Raw genomic sequence first — 17578 nt, 5'->3', positions numbered from 1 at the left:
TTTTTTTTATATAGAGTGTTCTTAGATTAAGTTGTTTTTTCATGCTTCAGCTTACGGCCACTTCAACAAGAAAGAAACAAGGCTATGCATTCTGAGACCTCATTGAGTATGTGAAGTTTCAAGCAGCAATTGCAAACCCTGTTTGATTTATAGCTCAATTTCCATTCACCTGTATATGTCAAAATGCAGTGAAACCTGAAAATACAAACTGTTCCTGAGAGGTAACACTTGCACCAAAGAAGGCCCAAATTTGGTGAGCATAGTTAGAATAAGTAAAAAAAAATGAATCCTTCCAAGTATCAAAGAAACTAGACAAAAAATAACTGAAACTCTAACACAAGTTTGTAACCATAGCCCTAAAACTAACACAAACCCTGACCCTAACTCCAACCTGTTTAGAGAACCATTGACACTTGGAGTTCAAAACATGGGGATCATATTGGGATAGCAAAGGGATGAATTCCTTGGCCTTATCAAAGATATCTGACCAAATAATTGGTGGAGGAATTTTAGTAACTGGTTATTTCCCTGTTTTCTTATAGAGTGCTCTTTGATAAAATTGTTTATGTGTACTTCACCTTTGAGACTCCTGTACAAGAAAAAAAAAACAAAACAGAAAATGATCATGGAGAACTAATTGAGTGTGTGAAGTTTCAAGCAGGTAGCACAAACCCTGTTTGATGTCCAGATGGATTTCCATTCACCCATATAGGACAAAATGCAGTGATACCTGAAAAAACAAATGGTTCCTGATATTGAACAGTTGCACCTAGAAGACCCAAACTTCACAAGCATAGTTAGGCTAGGTATAAGTTGAATCCTGCCCCATACCAAAGAAATTTCCCCAAAAGTAACTCTAACCCTAACACTAACTCTAACCCTAGTCCTAAACCTAATTCTAACACTAAACTCTTTAGAGAACCATTGATCCAAGGAGTCCAAATGTGTGGATCAGAGTTGAGCCATCAAACAGATGAATTCTACACAATATTAAATACATCTGATAAATTAATTTGCTTACATATTGCAGTAAATGGGTATTTTCCATTTTTTTTCATAGAGTTCTCTCAGAGTAAGTTTTTGTTGCAAGCTACAACTTAGGGTACTTCGACAAGAAAGAAACTAGACAATGCACTCTGAGAACGGATTGAGTGTGTTAAGTTTCAGGCAGAAAGCACAAACCCTGTTTGATGTCCACCTGGATTTCCATTCACCCACATAGGTCAAAAAGCAGTGAAAACTGAAATTACAAACTGTCTCTGACAGTGAACACTTGCAACTAGATGGCCCAAATTTGGCGAGCATTCTTAGGATAGGTAAAGATAAATTTTTCTCAGTATCAAAGAAACTAGATAAAAAAAACTAACTCTAACCATAACATAAGCTTCTAACCCTATCCCTAATACTAAAACAAACCCTGACACTCACCCAAACCTGTTTAGAGAAGCATTTATCCTTGGAGTCCCAACCATGGGTAGAGAGTGAGCTATCAAACATATAAATTCCTGTGCCTTATGGAATAAATCTGAGCAAACAATTGGCTGAGAAATTTCAGAAACTGGGTATTTCCCTGTTTTCTAATAGAGTATCTTGGATAACCTTGTTTATGTGTGCTTCAGCTTTGGGGCTGTTCTACAAGAAACAAACTAGACAATGTTCATGGAGAACTAATTGACTGTGTGACATTTCAAGCAGGTAACACAAACTCGGTTTGATGTCCAGCTGGATTTCCATTTATCCATATAGATCAAAATGCAGTGATACTTGAAAATACAAACTGTATTGACATTGAGCAGTTGCATCAAAAGGCCCAAACTTGGCGACCATAGTTAGGGTAGGTAAAAGTTGAATCCTGCCCCATACCAAAATAAATTGGCCCAAAATTAACTCTAATCCTAACACTAAATCTAACGCTTGCCCTAACCCTAACACTAACAGTAAACATATCTCTAAACTGTTTAGAGAACCATTGATCCTAGGAGTCCAAAAAGTGTGGAGCAGAGTGAGGCCATCAAAGAGATGAATCCTGTCCACTATCAAAGACATCTGACTAAATGATTAGTTTAGGTATTTCTGTAAATGGGTATTTATCTGTTTTTTTTTTCATAGAGTTCTCTCAGATTAAGTTGTTTTTGCATGCTTCATCTTAGGGCTATTTCAACAAACAAGAAACAAAAAAAATGTACTCTGCGACAGGATTGAGTGTGTGAAATTTCAAGCAGAAAGTAAAAACTATGTTTGATTTTCAGCTCAATTTTTATTCACCCATATAGGTCAAAATGCAGTGAAGTCTAAAAGTCCAAACTGTTTCTGACAGCAAATACTTGCACCTAGATGGCCCAAACTTGGTGAGCACACTTAGGATAGGTAATGGATGAATGCTTCTCAGTATCAAAGAAATTATATGAAAACTAACTCTCACCATAACAGAAGCTTTTAACCTTAGCTCTAAAACTAACACAAACCCTGACACTCAGCCTTAACTCTTTGGAGAACCATTGATTCCTGGAGTTCCAAACTTGGGGAGAGATTGGGCTATCAAATAGATGAATTTCTTTGCCTTGTCAAAGAAATCTGACCAAACAATTGGGCGACAAATTTCAGTTACTGTGTATTCCCCTGTTTTCTAATAGAGTGCTCTTGGATAAACTGGTTTTTGTGTGCTTCAGTTTTTGGGCTCCTATTCATGAAAAAAAACAGACAATGATCATTGAGAACTGATTGAGTTTGTGAAGTTTCAAGAGGCTGCACAAATACTGTTTAATTTCGGGATGGATTTCCACTCACTTCCATAGGTCAAAATGCAGTGATACCTAAAAATACAAAACTGTTCCTGACAGTGAACACTTGCATTTAGAAGTCCCAAATTTGGTGAGCATAGTTAGGCTATGTAAAATTTTAATCCTTCCCAGGATCAAAGAAATTGACCCTAAACTAATTATAAACCTAATATTAGCTCTAACCCAAGCCCTAACCCTAACACTATCCCTAAAGTGTTTAGAGAACTGTTGATCCTAGGAGTCTGAAGAGTGTGGAGCAAAGTGTAGACAGCGAATAGATGAATACTGTGTATTATTATATCATGAAATTAAATAATTTTGTTAGGTATTTCAGTAAATGAGTATTTTTCTGTTTGTTTATAGAGTGCTCTCAAATTAAGTCGTTTTTGCATGCTTCAACTTAGGGGTACTTTAACAAGAAATAAACAAGAAAATGCATTCTGAGACCTAATTGAATGTGTGAAGTTTGAAGCAGTAAACAAAAACCCTGTTTAATTTCCAGCTCAATTTCCAATCATCCTTGGTCAAAATGCAGTGAAACCTTAAAATACAAACTGTTCCTAACAGGAAACTCTTGCACCTAGATGGCCCAAACTTGGCTAGCATAGTCAGCATAAGTAAAAAATGAATCCTGCACAGTATCAAAGAAACTAGAAAAAAAACTAACTTTAAACAAAACACAGGTTTCTGACCCAATTCCTAAAACAAAAACAAAACCTCAACCAACCCTAACCTGTTTACAGAACCAGTGACTCTTAGAGTTCCAAACATGGGGAGCACAGTGGTCTAGCAAACTGATGAATTCCTGAACCTTATCAAAGAAATCTGACCAAATAATTGGTGGATGAATTTCAGTAACTGGTTATTTCACTGTATTCTTACAGAGTGCTCTTGGAAAAACTTGTTTCTGTGTGCTTCTGCTTTGGGGCTCTTCTACAAAAAGCAATCCAGACAATGCTCATGAAAAATTGATTTAGTGTGTGAAGTTTCAAGCAGATAGAACAAACACTATTTGATTTCCAGGTAGATTTCCATTCACCCACATAGGACAAAATGCAGTGATACCTGAAAATATAAGTTCCTGACAGCAAACATTTGCACCTAGATGGCTCAAACTTGGGGAGCATAGTTAAGATATGTAAAAGATGAATCCTGCCCAGTATCAAAAAATAGACAAAAACTAACTAATACAATAACGTAAAATTGTCACCCTAACACTAAGACTAACACAAACCCTGACATTAACCCTATCTTTTTTAGAGAACAATTGATCCTTAGAGTCACAAGCGTGAAGAGACTAGTGGCCTAGCAAACAGATGAATTCCAGTACCTTATCAAAAAATCTGACCAAACAATTGGGAGAGGAATTTCAGAAAATGGTTACTTCTCTGTTTTCTTATTGAGTGCTCTTGAATGAACTTAATTTTTGTGCTTCAGCTTTGGGCCTCATCTACAAGAAACAAACCACACAATGCACACAAAGAACAGATTGAGTGTAGGAAAATTCAAGCAGCTAGCACAAACCCTGTTTTATTTACAGCTGGATTTCCATTCACCCATATAAGTCAAAATGCAGTGATACCTGAAAATACAATCTCTTCCAGACAGTGAACAATTGCACCTATAAGCACCATACATGGCAAACACAGTTAGCCTAGGAAAAAATTGATTCCTGCCCAGTTTCAAAGAAATTGATGCAAACCTAACTCTAACCTTAACACTAGCTCTAAGACAATCACTAGCCCTAACCCTAACCCTAACACTATTCCTAAACGGTTTAGAGAACCATTGATTCTAGAAGTCCAAAAAGTGTGGAGCAAAATGGGTATAGCAAACAGATAAATCCTGTGCAGTATCAAAGACATTTGACTAAATAATTTGGTTAGGTATTTCAGTCAATGGGAATTTTTCTCTTTTCTCATAGAGTTTTCTTGGATTAAGTTATTTTTGCATGCTTCAGGTCTTTGTTAACAAACACTTTTCGATTTCCAGCTTGATTTCCATCATCTGTATAGGTTAAAATGCAAAAAAAAAAAAAACACAAACAAAAAAAACCCTGAAAATACAAACTATTCCTGACAGGGAACAGTTGCACCTAGAAGACCCAAATTGGTGTCATAGTTAGGGTAGGTAAAAGTTGAATGTAGCCCAATTTCAAAGAAATCTGCCCAACACTAACTCTAATCATAACACAAGCTTGTAACCTTACCCCTAAAAGTAACACAAACCCTGAAACTAACGCTAACGTGTTAAGAGGATGATTGAAATTGGAGTCCCAAATTTGGGGAACCTAGTGGGCTAGCAAAAAAATAAATTTCTGCACCTTATTAAAGACATCTGACCAAAAACTTTGGGGGAGGATTTCATTAACTGGGTATTTCCCTGTTTTCTTATACAGTTCTCTTGGATGAACTTTTATCGTGTGCTTCAGCTTTGGGCCTCTTCTACAAGAAATAAACCAGAGCAGTATTATAGAAAACTGATTGACTGTGTGAAGTTTCAAGCAGCTAGCACAAACTCTGTTTGATTTCCAGCTAGATTTCTATTTACCCATATAGGTCAAAATGCAGTGATACCTGAAAATAAAATTTGTTCCTGACAACAAACAGTTGCACATAGAAGGACCAAACATGGTGAGCATATTTAGGCTAGGGAAAAGATAAAACCTGCCCATTATCAAAGAAATAAGTCCAAAACCAATGGTAATCCTAACACTAAATTTAATCTTAGACCTAACCTGAACCCTAACCCTGACACTAACACTAACATTATCCCTAAAGTCTTTAGAGAACTGTTGATCCAAGGAGTCCCAAAAGTGTTCAGCTGAGTGAGGCAAGCAAAAAAAAGAAATTCTGTACAATATAAAGACATCTGACTAAAGAATTTTGTTATGTATTTCAGTAACTGGGTGTTTTCCTGATTTTTCATTGAGTTTTCTCAAATTAAGTTGTTTTGGCATGCTTCAGCTTAGGGCTACTTCAACAAGAAAAAAAGGACAATGCATTCTGAGACCTGATTGAGTGTGTGAGATATTAAGCAGAAATCACAAACCCTGTTCGATATCCATCACCCGTACATTTCAAAATGCAGTAAAACCTGTAAATACGAACTGTTCCTGACAGTGAATACTTGCACCTAGATGGCCCAACCTTGGCTTGCATAAGTTAGGACAGTTAAAAGATGAATCCTGTTCATTTTTAAAGATACTACACAAAAACTAACTCTAATCATTACACAAGATTTTTACCTTAGCCTTAAAACTAACACATAACCTGACAATAACCCTAACGTTTAGTCCCAAACTTGGAAAACCTAGTGGACTAGCAAACAGATAAACTCCTGCACCTCATCAAAGAAATCTGACCAAACAATTGGGAAAGAAATTTCAAAAACGTGTTATTTTCCTGTTTTCTTATTGAGTGCTCTTGGATAAACTTGATTTGTGTCCTTCACCTTTGAGGCTATTCTACAAGACACAAACCACACAATGCACACAGAGAACAGATTGAGTGTATGAAATTTTAAGCAGCTAGCACAAATGCTGTTTGATTTACAGCTGGATTTTCATTCACCCTTATAGGACAAAATGCAGTGATACCTGAAAATACAAACTCTTCCTGACAGCGAACACTTGCACTAGAAGGCCCAAACATGGCAAGCATAGTTATGCTTTGTAAAAGATGAATCCTGCACAGTATCAAAGAAATTGCACCAAAACAAACTCTAACCCTAACACTAGCTCTAATCCTAAGCCTAAGCCTAACCCTAAACCTAACACTATCCCTAAACTTTTTAGAGAACCATTGATCCTAAGAGCCTCAAAAGTGTGAAGCATCGTGGGGCCAGCAAACAAATGAATTCTGTGCAGTATCAAAGAAATCTGACTAAATAATTTGGTTATATATTTAAGTAAATGTGTATTTATCTGTTCTTTAATAGAGTGCTCTCTGAAAAAAAATGTTTTGGTTGCTTCAGCTTAGGGATACTTCAACAAAATGAAACAGTACAATGCACTCTGAGACCTTATTGAGTTTGTAAAGGTTCAAGCAGCAAGCACAAGCACTGTTCAATTTCCTGCTTGATTTCCAATCACCCATATAGGTCAAAATGCAGTGAGACCTGAAAATAGAAAGTCTTCCTGACATGGATAACTTGCACCTAGAGGGCCCAAACGTGGGGAGCATAGTTAGGATAGGTAAAAATTTAATCTTCCACAATATCAAAGAAATTGGCCCCCAAATAACTTTAATGCTAACACTAGCTCTATCTCTAACCCCAACCATAACTCTAACCCTATCCCTATACTGTTTAGACAACTCTTTATCCTAGGAGGCTAAAAAGTGTGAAGCAGCATGGGGCTTTCAAACAGATGAATTCTGTGCAGTATCAAAGATATCTGAATAAATAATTTGGTTAGGTATTTCAGTAAATGGGTATTTTCCTGTTTTTTCATAGGGTGCTCTTAGATTAAGTTGTTTTTTCATGCTTCAACTTAGGGCTACTTCAACAAGAAAGAGAAAAGACATTGCATTCTGAGAACTGATTGAGTGTGTGAAGTTTCAAGCAGCAAGCACAAACCCTGTTTGATTTCCAGCTCAAATTCCATTCACCCAAGTCAAAATGCAGTGAAACCTGTAAACACACATTTTCCTGACAGCGAACACTTGCACCTTGATTGCCCAAACTTCTTAAGCACACTTAGGATAGGCAAAAGATGAATTTTTCTCTGTATCAAAGAAACTCAATAAAAACTAACACTAACCATAACACAAGTTTTTAACCCAGCCCTAAAATTAACACAAACCCTGAGACTCACCCTAACCTATTTAGAGAACCATTGATCTTTGAAGTCTCAAACATGGGGAGATAATGCACTATCAACAGATGATTTCCTGTGCTTTATCAAAGAAATATGACCAAAAAATTGGGGGATGAATTTTAGTAACTGGGTATTTACCTGTTTTCTTATATAGTGCTCTTGGAAAAACTTGGTTTTCTGTGCTTCAGCTTTGGGCCTCATCAACAAGAAACAAACCAGAAAATGCTCATGGAGAACTGATTGAGTATGTGAAGTTTCAAGCAGCTAGCACAAACTCTGTTATATTTCCAGCTGGATTTCTATTCTCCCATATGGGTCAAAATCCAGAAATACAAACTGCTCCTGACAGCAAACACTTGCACCTAGAAGGCCCAAACTTGGCAAGCATCATTATGCTAGAAAACAGTTGAATCCTGCCAAGTATAAAAAAAATTGGCCCAAAAGTAACTCTAAATCTAACACTGGGTCCAACCATAGTTCTAAACCTAACCCTATCCAAAAACAGTTTAGAGAACCATTGATTCTAGGAGTCCAAAAAATGTCTAGCAGAGTAGGACCAGCAAACAGATGAATCCTGTGCATTATAATGGACATCTGACTAAATATTTTGGTTAGTTATTTCAGTCAGTGGGTATTTTCTTGATTTTTTATAAAGTTTTCTCAGAATAAGTTTTTTTTTCAATGTTTCATCTTAGGGCTACTTCAACAAGAAAGTAACAAGACAATGCATATTGAGACCTGATTAAGTGTGTGAAGTTTCAATCAGCAAGCACAACCCCTTTTCTAATTACAGCTGGATTTTCATTCACTCGTATAGGTCAAAATGAGTGAAATGTGAAAATACAAACTGTTCCTGACAGCAAACACTTGCATCAATAAGGACCAAACTTTTCAAGCATAGTCATGCAAGATAAAGAATAAATGCTGCCCAGTATCAAAGAAACTAGACAAAAACTAACTCTAACCATAACACAAGGTGTCACACTAGCCCTAAACAAAACAGAAACCCTGACACTAACCCTAACTTGTTTAGAGAACCATTAATACTTGGAATCACACACTTTGATGCCTATGTGCTAGAAAACAGATGAATACCTCCAGCTTATCAAGGAAATCTGACCAAATAATTGGGGGAGGAATTTTAGTAACTGTTCCCTGTTTAATTTCAGAGTGCTCTTGGATAAACTTGTTTTTGTGTGCTTCAGCTTTGGGCCTCTTCTACAAAAAACAATCTAGACAATGCTCACAGAGAACTCATTGAGTGTGTAAAGTTTTAAGCAGCTAGCAAAAACACTGTTTGATTTCCAGCTCAATATCCATTTACCCAAATAGGTCAAAATGCAGTGAAACCTGAAAATACAAACTGTTCCTGACAGCGAACTCTTTTATCTATAAGGCCCAAACTTGGCAAGCATAATTAGGCTCAGGAAAGATAAATCCTGCCAAGTTTCAAAGAAACTAGACAAAAAATAATGCTAACCATAACACATGCTGGCACCCTAGCCCTAATACTAACACAAACCCTGAGACTAACTCTATCCTTTTTAGAGAATCATTGATCCTTGGAGTGCCAAATTTGGGGGAACCTAGTGTGCTACCAAACATATGAATTCCTGCACATTATCAATGAAATGTGACCAAAGAATTAGGGGAGGAATTTCAGTAACTGGGAATTTCGCTGTTTCCTTATAAAGTGTTCTTTGATAAATTTGTTTTTTTGTGCTTCAGTTTTGGGCTTCTTCTCCAAAAAACAAAACAGACAATGCTCATGGAGAACTGATTTCGATTTTGAAGACTCAAGCAGCTAGCACACACTGTGTTTGATTTCAGGCAGATTCCCATTCACACATACATTTCCAAAGGCAGTGAAACCTGAAAATATAAGCTGTTCCTGACAGCAAGCAGTTGCATCTCAAAGGCCCAAACTTGGAAAGCATGCTTAGGCTAGGTAAAAGATGAATCCTGCCCAGTATCAAAGAAATTATCCCCAAACTAAGTCTAACCCTAACATTTATTCTAAACTTTACACTAACCGTAACACTAACCCTAAACTTATCACTAAAAACATTACTGAACCATTGATTCTAGGAGTCCAAAAAGGGTGAAGCATAGTGGGTCAAACAACAGGAAAATTTTGGTGGAGTATTAAATACGACTGACAAAATAATTTGGTTAGGTATTTCAGTAAATGTTTATATTTCTGTTTTTTTTTTTTTTTTTTTTCATAGAGTGCTCTCAGATCTGGTTGATTTTGCATGCTTCAGCTCAGGGCTACATCAAGAATAAAGAAAGAAAAAAAACTATGCATTCTGAGCCCTGTTTGAGTGTTTAGAGTTTCAATCAGCAAGCACACACACTGTTCATTTTTCACTTTGATTTTCATTCACTTGCTTAGGTCAAAATTCAGAGAGACATGAAAATATAAACTGTCCCTGGCAGCAAACACTTGCACCTAGATGTCCCAAACGTGCTGAGCATAGTCAGGCGAGGGAAAAGATAAATCCTGCCTAGTATCAAAGAAAATATACAAAAACTAACTCTAACCATAACACAAGCTGTCACCCAAATCCTAAATCTAACACAAACTCTGACACTAACCCTAACTTGTTTAGAGAACCATTTATTGCTTGAGTTCCAAAACTGGGGAGGCTAGTGGGATAACAGATGGATTCCTGAACATTATCAAAGAAACCTCTTCAAAGAATTGGGGAAGGAATATCAGTAAACAGTATTTTCAAGTTTTCTTAAAGAGTGCTCATTTATAAACTTTTTTTTGTGTGTGTGCTGCAGCTTTGGGCTTCTTCTACAAGAAACAAACCAGACAATGCTCAATGGGAATGGGTTGAGTGAGTGAAGCTTCAAGAAGCTATCACAAACCCTGTTTGATTTCCAGCTAGATATTCATTCAGCCATATAGGTCAAAATTCAGTGATACCTGAAAATACAAATTGCTACTGACAGTGAACAGTTGCATCCTGATGCCAAAACTTGGTGAGCATAGTTAGGCTAGGTAAAAGATGAATCTTGCCCAGTACCAAAAATATTAGCACCAAACTAATTATAACCCTAACACTAGCTCTAATTGTAGACCAAAATCTCACCCTAACACTATCCCTAAACTGTTTATAGAATTATTGATCCTAGGAGTTCCAAAAGTGTGGAGCAGTGTGTGTCCAGCAAACAAATGAATCCTGTGCTATATCAAAGATATCTGACTAAATAATTTTGTAAGGTATTTCAGTAAATGGGTATTTTCCTTCATTTTTTTCATAGACTGCTCTGGGAAAGAGTTGTTTTTGCATGCTTCAACTTAAAGTTACTTGAAAAAGAAATAAACAGGATAATGTATAATGGAGTCTTGATAGAATGTGTGAGGTTACAAGTAGCAAGCACACACCCTGTTTGATTTGCATCTCAATTTCCTTTCACTTATATAGGTCAAAATGCAGTGAAATCTGAAAATACAAACTGTTTCTGACAGTGAACAATTGCACCTACAAGTGTGTGAGCATATTTAAGATAGGTAAAAGATGAATCTTGCCCAGTATCAAAGAAACTAGACAAAAACTAACTCTAACAATAACACAAGCTGTCTCCCTAGCCCTAAAACTAACATAAACCCTGACTCTATTCCTAACCTTTTAGAGAACAATTGATACTTGGAGACTCAAACTTGCAGAGCCTAGTGGAATAGCAAACATATGAATTCCTGTGCATTATCAAAGAAATATAACCAAAGAATTGGGGAAGGTATTTAACTAACTGGGTATTTCACTTTTTATTAATAGAGTGCTCTTTCATAAACTTTTTTGTGTGCTTCAGCTTTGAGAATTTTCTACAAGAAGCAAATCAGACAATGCTCACAGAGAACTGATTGAGTGTGTGAGGTTTCCATCAGTTAGCATAAATCCTGTTTGATTTCCAGCTGGATTTCCATTAAATCTTATAGGTCAAATTGTAGTGATACTTGAAAATCCATACTGTTCCTGACTGTGAACAGTTGCACCTAGAAAATCAAAACATGGTGAGCATATTTAGGCTAAGTAAAAGATGAATCTTAAACAGTATCATAGAAGTTATCCCAAAACTAATTTTAACCCTATCACTAGCTTTAACCCTAGCCCTAACCCAAACCCTAACCATAACCCTAACACTATCCCTAAATTTTTTATTGAACTATTGATACTAAGATTCAAAAAAGTGTGGAGAATAGTGAGACAAGCAAACAGATAAATCCTGTGCTCTATCAAAGATATCTGTCAAAATAATTTATTAGGCATGTGAGTAAATGGGTACTTTTCTGTTTTTTTTTTATACAGTGTTCTCAGATTAAGTTGTTTTTCATGCTTCAGCTTAGGCCTACTTCAACAAGAAAGAAACAAGACATTGTATACTGAGACCTGTAACCTGTTCCTGAGAGGGAAAAGTTGCACCTAGAAGGCCCAAACGTTGCAAATTTATTTAGGCTATGTAAATGTTGATTCCTGCAGAGTATCAAAGAAATTAGACCAAAACTAACTCTAACCCTAACATTACCTCTAACTCTATACCTAACCCTAACCATAACACAAACACTATTCCTAAACTCTTTACAGAACCATTGATCAGAGGAGTCCCAAAAGTTTGGATAATAGGGGGGATAGAAAACAGATGAATCCTGTGCTGTATTAAAATTATTAGTCTAAATAATTTGGTTAGGTATTACAGTAGATGTGTACTTTCCTGGGTTTTTTTTTTGTTTGTTTGTTTTGTTTTGTTTTTTATAAAGTGCTCTCGGTTAAAGTTGTTCTTTCATGTTTCGGCTTATGGCTAATTCAACAAGAAAGAAACAATACAAAGCATACAGAGACCTTGATTGATTGTGTGAAGTTTCTAGCAGCAAGAATAAAAACTGTTTGATTTCCAGATGATTTCCACTTACCCATATAGTTAAAAATGTAGTGAAATCTGAAAATACAAACTTTTTCTGACAGCGAATACTTGCCCCTAAAAGGCCCAAACATGGTGAGCATAGTTAGGCTAGCTGAAAAACGAATCTTTCACAGTATCAATGAAACTAGATAAAAACTAAATCTAACCATCACACAAGATATCACTTTAGCCCTAAAATTAACACAAACCCTGACACTAACCCTATCCTGTTTTGAGAAGGATTGATCCTTGGAGTCCAAAACTTATGGAGCCTAGTGGGGAAGAAAACCGATGAAGTCCTGCATATTATCAAACAAATCTGACCCAAGAATTAAGGAAGAAATTTCAGTAACTGGTTGTTTCCCTGTTTTCTTATAGAGTGCTCTTGGATAAACATGTTTTTGTGTGCTTCAGCTTTGGGCTTGTTCTACAAGAAACAAACCAGTCAATTGTCACAGAGAACTGATTGAGTGTGTGAAGTTTAAAGAAGCTAGCAAAAACACTGTTTGATTTCCAGATGAATTTTCTTTCACCAATCTAGGTAAAAATACAGTGATACCTTAAAATACACACTGTTCCTGACAGAGAATAGTTTTACCTAGAAGGCCCAAACTTGACAAGCATATTTATGCTAAGTAAAAGATTAATAATACCCAGTTTCAAAGAAACTAGGAAAAAACCTAATTCTAACCATAACAGAATCTCTCACCTTATCCCTAAAACTAACACAAACCCTAACACTAATCTTAATATGTTTTTAGAACCATAGATTTTTGGATTCTCAAATATGGGGAGCCTAGTGGGCTAGAACAGATAAATTCCTGCACATTATCAAAGAATTCTGACCAAAGAATTTGGGGAGGAATTTCAGAAACTGGGTATTTCACTGTTTTCTTATAGAGTTCTCTTAGATGAACTTGTTTATGCATGCTTCAGCTTTGGGATTCTTCTACAAGACACAAACTAGACAATGCTCATGGAGAACTGATTGAGTGTGTGAAGTTTCAAGCAGCTTGCACAAACACTGTTTGATTTCTGACTTGGTTCTCATCCATGCATAGCATTCCAAATTCAGTGAAACCTGTAAATACAAACTATTCCTAACAGTGAACACTTGTACCTAGAAGGTCCATACTTGGCGAGCATAGTTAGGATAGGTAAAAGATAAATTCTGCAGAGTATCAAAGAAACTAGTCAAAAATTAAGTCTAACCATAACACAACTGTCACCCTATACATAAAATAACACAAACTCTCACACTAACCATAAACTGTCTACCAAAGATTGATCCTTGGAGTCCCAAATGTGCAAAGCCTTGTGGGCTAGCAAACAGATGAATTGCTGCACCTTATCAAAGAAATCTGACAAAACAATTGGGGAAGGTATTACAGTAACTGTATATTTCCCTGTTTTCATATAGAATGCTCTTTGATAAACGTGTCTTTGTGTGCTTCAGCTTTGTATTTTTTCTACAAGAAACAAAAGGACAATGCTCATGGAGAACTGATTGAGTGAGTGAAGTTTCAAGCAGCTAGCACAAACGCTGTTTGATTTCCAGCTGGATTTCCGTTCAGCCTTATAGGTCAAAATGCAATGATACCTTAAAAGATACAAACTGCTCCTGAGAGCGAACAGTTGCCCCTAAAAGGCCCAAACTAGGTGAGCTTAGTTTGGCTCCTTAAATAAAGAATCCTGCCATTTATCAGAGAAATTGATCCAAAACTAACTCTAACCCTAACACTAGCTCTAATCCTAGACCTAGCCATAATTTTAACCCAAAACTATCCCCAAAGTGTTTAGAGTACAGTTGATCCTAAAAGTGTGGAGCATAGTTGGGCCAGCAAAAAGATGAAACCTGTGCAGTATCAAAGACATCTGACTAAATAATTTGGTTAGGTATTTCAGTAAATATGTATTTTCCTGGTTTTTCGTAGAGTGCTCTCAGAAAAGTTGTTTTTTCATGCTTTAGCTTAGGGCTACTTCTACAAGAAAGAAAGAAGACAATGCATGGTGACACCTGATTGAGTGTGTGAAGTTTCAAGCAGTAAGCACAAACCCTGTTCGATTTCCAGCTCAATTTTCCTTCAACCATAGAGGTCAAAATGCAGTAAAACTGAAAATACTCAATTTTCCTGACAGTGAACACTTGAACCTACAAGGACCATACTTGGCAAGCATAGTAAGAATAGGTAAAAGATAAATTCTACCCAGTACCTAAGAAACTAGACAAAAAATTAACTCTAACCATAACACAACTGTCACCCTAGACATAAACTTAATACCTGCCCTGACACTAACACTAACATGTTTAGCAATGATTGATCCTTGGAGTCCCAAACTTGGTGAACCTAGTGAGCTAGCAAACATATGTATTCCTGTCTTTTATCAAAGAAATCTTACCAAACAATTTTGTGATGAATTTCAATAACTGGGTATTTCCTTGTTTCCTTAGAGATTGCTCTTGGATAAACTTGCTTTTGTGTGCTTCTACTTTGTGCTTTTTCTACAAGAAAGAAACAAGTAAATGCTCATGGAAACATGATTTATTGTGCAAAGTTTAAAGTAGCTAGCCAAACACTGTTTGATTTCCAGCTGGATTTCCATTCCCCTTTATAGGTCAAAATGCAGTGACACATGAAAGTACAAACTGTTCCTGACATCTAACACTTGCACTTAGAGGGCCCACATTGATGAGCATCCTGAGGCTTGGTAAAAGGTAAATCTTCCTGGTATTAAAGAAACTAGAAATAAGTTAACTCTAACCATAACACAAGCTCTCACCCTAGCCCTAAAACTAACACAAACCCTGACACTAACACTAACTTTTTTAGAGAACCATTAATAGTTGGAGTCCAAACGTGAAGATACTACTGGGCTAGCTAATAGATAGACTCATGTACATTATAAAAAATGTAACCAAAGAATTAGGGGAGGAATTATAGTAACTGTGTTTTTGTCTGTTTTTTTTATAGAGTGCTCTTGGATAAACTTGTTTTTGAGTGCTTCAGCTTTGGGCTTCTGCTACAAGAAACAAAGCATAAAATGCTCATGTAAAATTGATTGAGTGTGTGAAGTTTCAACCAGCTAGCACCAACCCTGTTCAATTTCCAGCTCTATTTCCCTTCACCCATATAGTTCAAAATGTAGTAAAACCTGAAAATACAAACTGTTATTGAAAGCAAACACTTGCACCTAGGAGTGTCTGAGCATAGTTAGGATAGGTAAAATATTAATCTTGCCCGCTATCAAACAAACTAGAAAAAACTAACTCTAACCATAAGACAAGCTGTCACCCTAGCCCTAAAACTAACACAAACCCTGACACTAACCCTAATCTCTTTAGAGAATTATTGATTTTTTGAATCCAAAACTATGTGAGCATAGAGGGCTAGTATAAATATGAATTCCTGCGGATTATCAAAGAAATCTGACCAAATAATTAGGGAAGGAATTATAGTAACTGGGTATGTCTCTGTTTTATTATAGAGTGCTCTTGGATAAAGTTGTTTTTGTGTGCTTCAGCTTTGGGCTTTTTCTACAAATACAAACCAGACAATGCTTACCGAGAACTGATTGAGTGTGTGAAGTTTCAAGTGGCTAGCACAAACCCAGTTTGATATCCAGCAGGCTTTCCATTCACCCATATAGTTCAAAATGCTGTGATTCCTGAAAATACAAACTGTTCCTTACAGCGAACTGTTACACCTAGAAGAACCAAACTTGGAGAATATAGTTAGGCTAGGTAAAATTTGAATCCTACCAAGTATTAAAGAAATTAGCCCCAAAGTAACACTAACCGTAACATAAACTCTAGCCCTAGCCTTACCACAAATAATTTCCCTAAACTGATTAGAAAACTAGTGATCCCATTAGTCCCAAAAGTGTGGAGTTTAGTGGGTCCAGCAAACAAATGATACCTTTGCAGTATCAAAGACATCTGACTAAATAATTTGGTTAGGTATTCCAGTAAATATATATTTTCTTTTTTTTTTAATACAGTGCTCTCAGACAAACATGTTTTTGCATGCTTGAGCTTAGGGTTATTTCAACAAGAAAGATACAAGACCATGTATACTGAGACCTGATTTAGCGTGTGAAGTTTTAAGCAGCAAGCACAAACTCTGATTTCAAGCTCAATTTTCCTTCAGCCGTATAGGGAAATATGCGGTGAAAAGTGAAAATACAAACTGTTCCTGCCAGCATATACTTGCACCTTGTAGTTCCAAACATTTTGAGCAGAGTTAAAATAGGTAAAACATAAATCCTGACCAGTATAAAAGAAATTAGACAAAAACTAACTCTCACCATAACACAAGGTGTTACCCTAGCATTAAACAAACAAACACCCTGACATTAACACTAATCTGTTTAGAGAACCATTGATCTTGGGAGTCCAAAAATTGGGGAGCCTAATGAGTTAGCAAACTGATGAATTCCTGCAACTTATCAAAAAAATTCTGACAAAAAAATTGGAGGAGGAATTTTAGCAACTGGGTATTTCCATTTTTTTTTCTTATACAGTGATCTGGGATAAATTTGTTTTTCTGTGCTTAAGCTTTGGGCTTCTTCTACAAGAAGCAAACCAGACAATTTTTATAGAGAACTGATTGAGTGTATAAAGTTTCAAGTAACTAGCACATACCTTCTTTGATATCCAGCTGGATTTCCATTCATCCACATATATCAAAATGCGGTGATACCTGAAAATAAAAACTGTTCCTGACAGCAAACTGTTGTACCTAGAAGGCCCAAACTTGGCGAGTATGGTTAGGCTATAAAAACATTAAAAAATGCCCACTTTCAGAGAAATTGGCCCAAAACTATCTCTAACTCTAACAGTAGCTCTAAACATAACCCTAACCCTAAACCTAAACCTAAGCCTATCCCCAAACTGTTAAGAGAACAATTGATCCTAGGAGTCCCAAGGGTGTGGAGCATAGTGAGGTCAGAAAATGGATGAATCCTGTGCTGTATCAAAGAAATCAGACTAAATAATTTGGTTAGTTATTTCAGTAAATGTGTATTCTCTTGTTTTTTCATAGAGTTGTCTTTGAAAAAGTTGCTTTTG

The sequence above is a fragment of the Callospermophilus lateralis genome, chromosome 12, assembly GCF_048772815.1.
Source record: "Callospermophilus lateralis isolate mCalLat2 chromosome 12, mCalLat2.hap1, whole genome shotgun sequence".
Classification (NCBI taxonomy): domain Eukaryota; kingdom Metazoa; phylum Chordata; class Mammalia; order Rodentia; family Sciuridae; genus Callospermophilus; species Callospermophilus lateralis.
The sequence above is the reverse complement of the archived record's forward strand: the minus strand, read 5'-3'. Positions refer to the sequence as shown.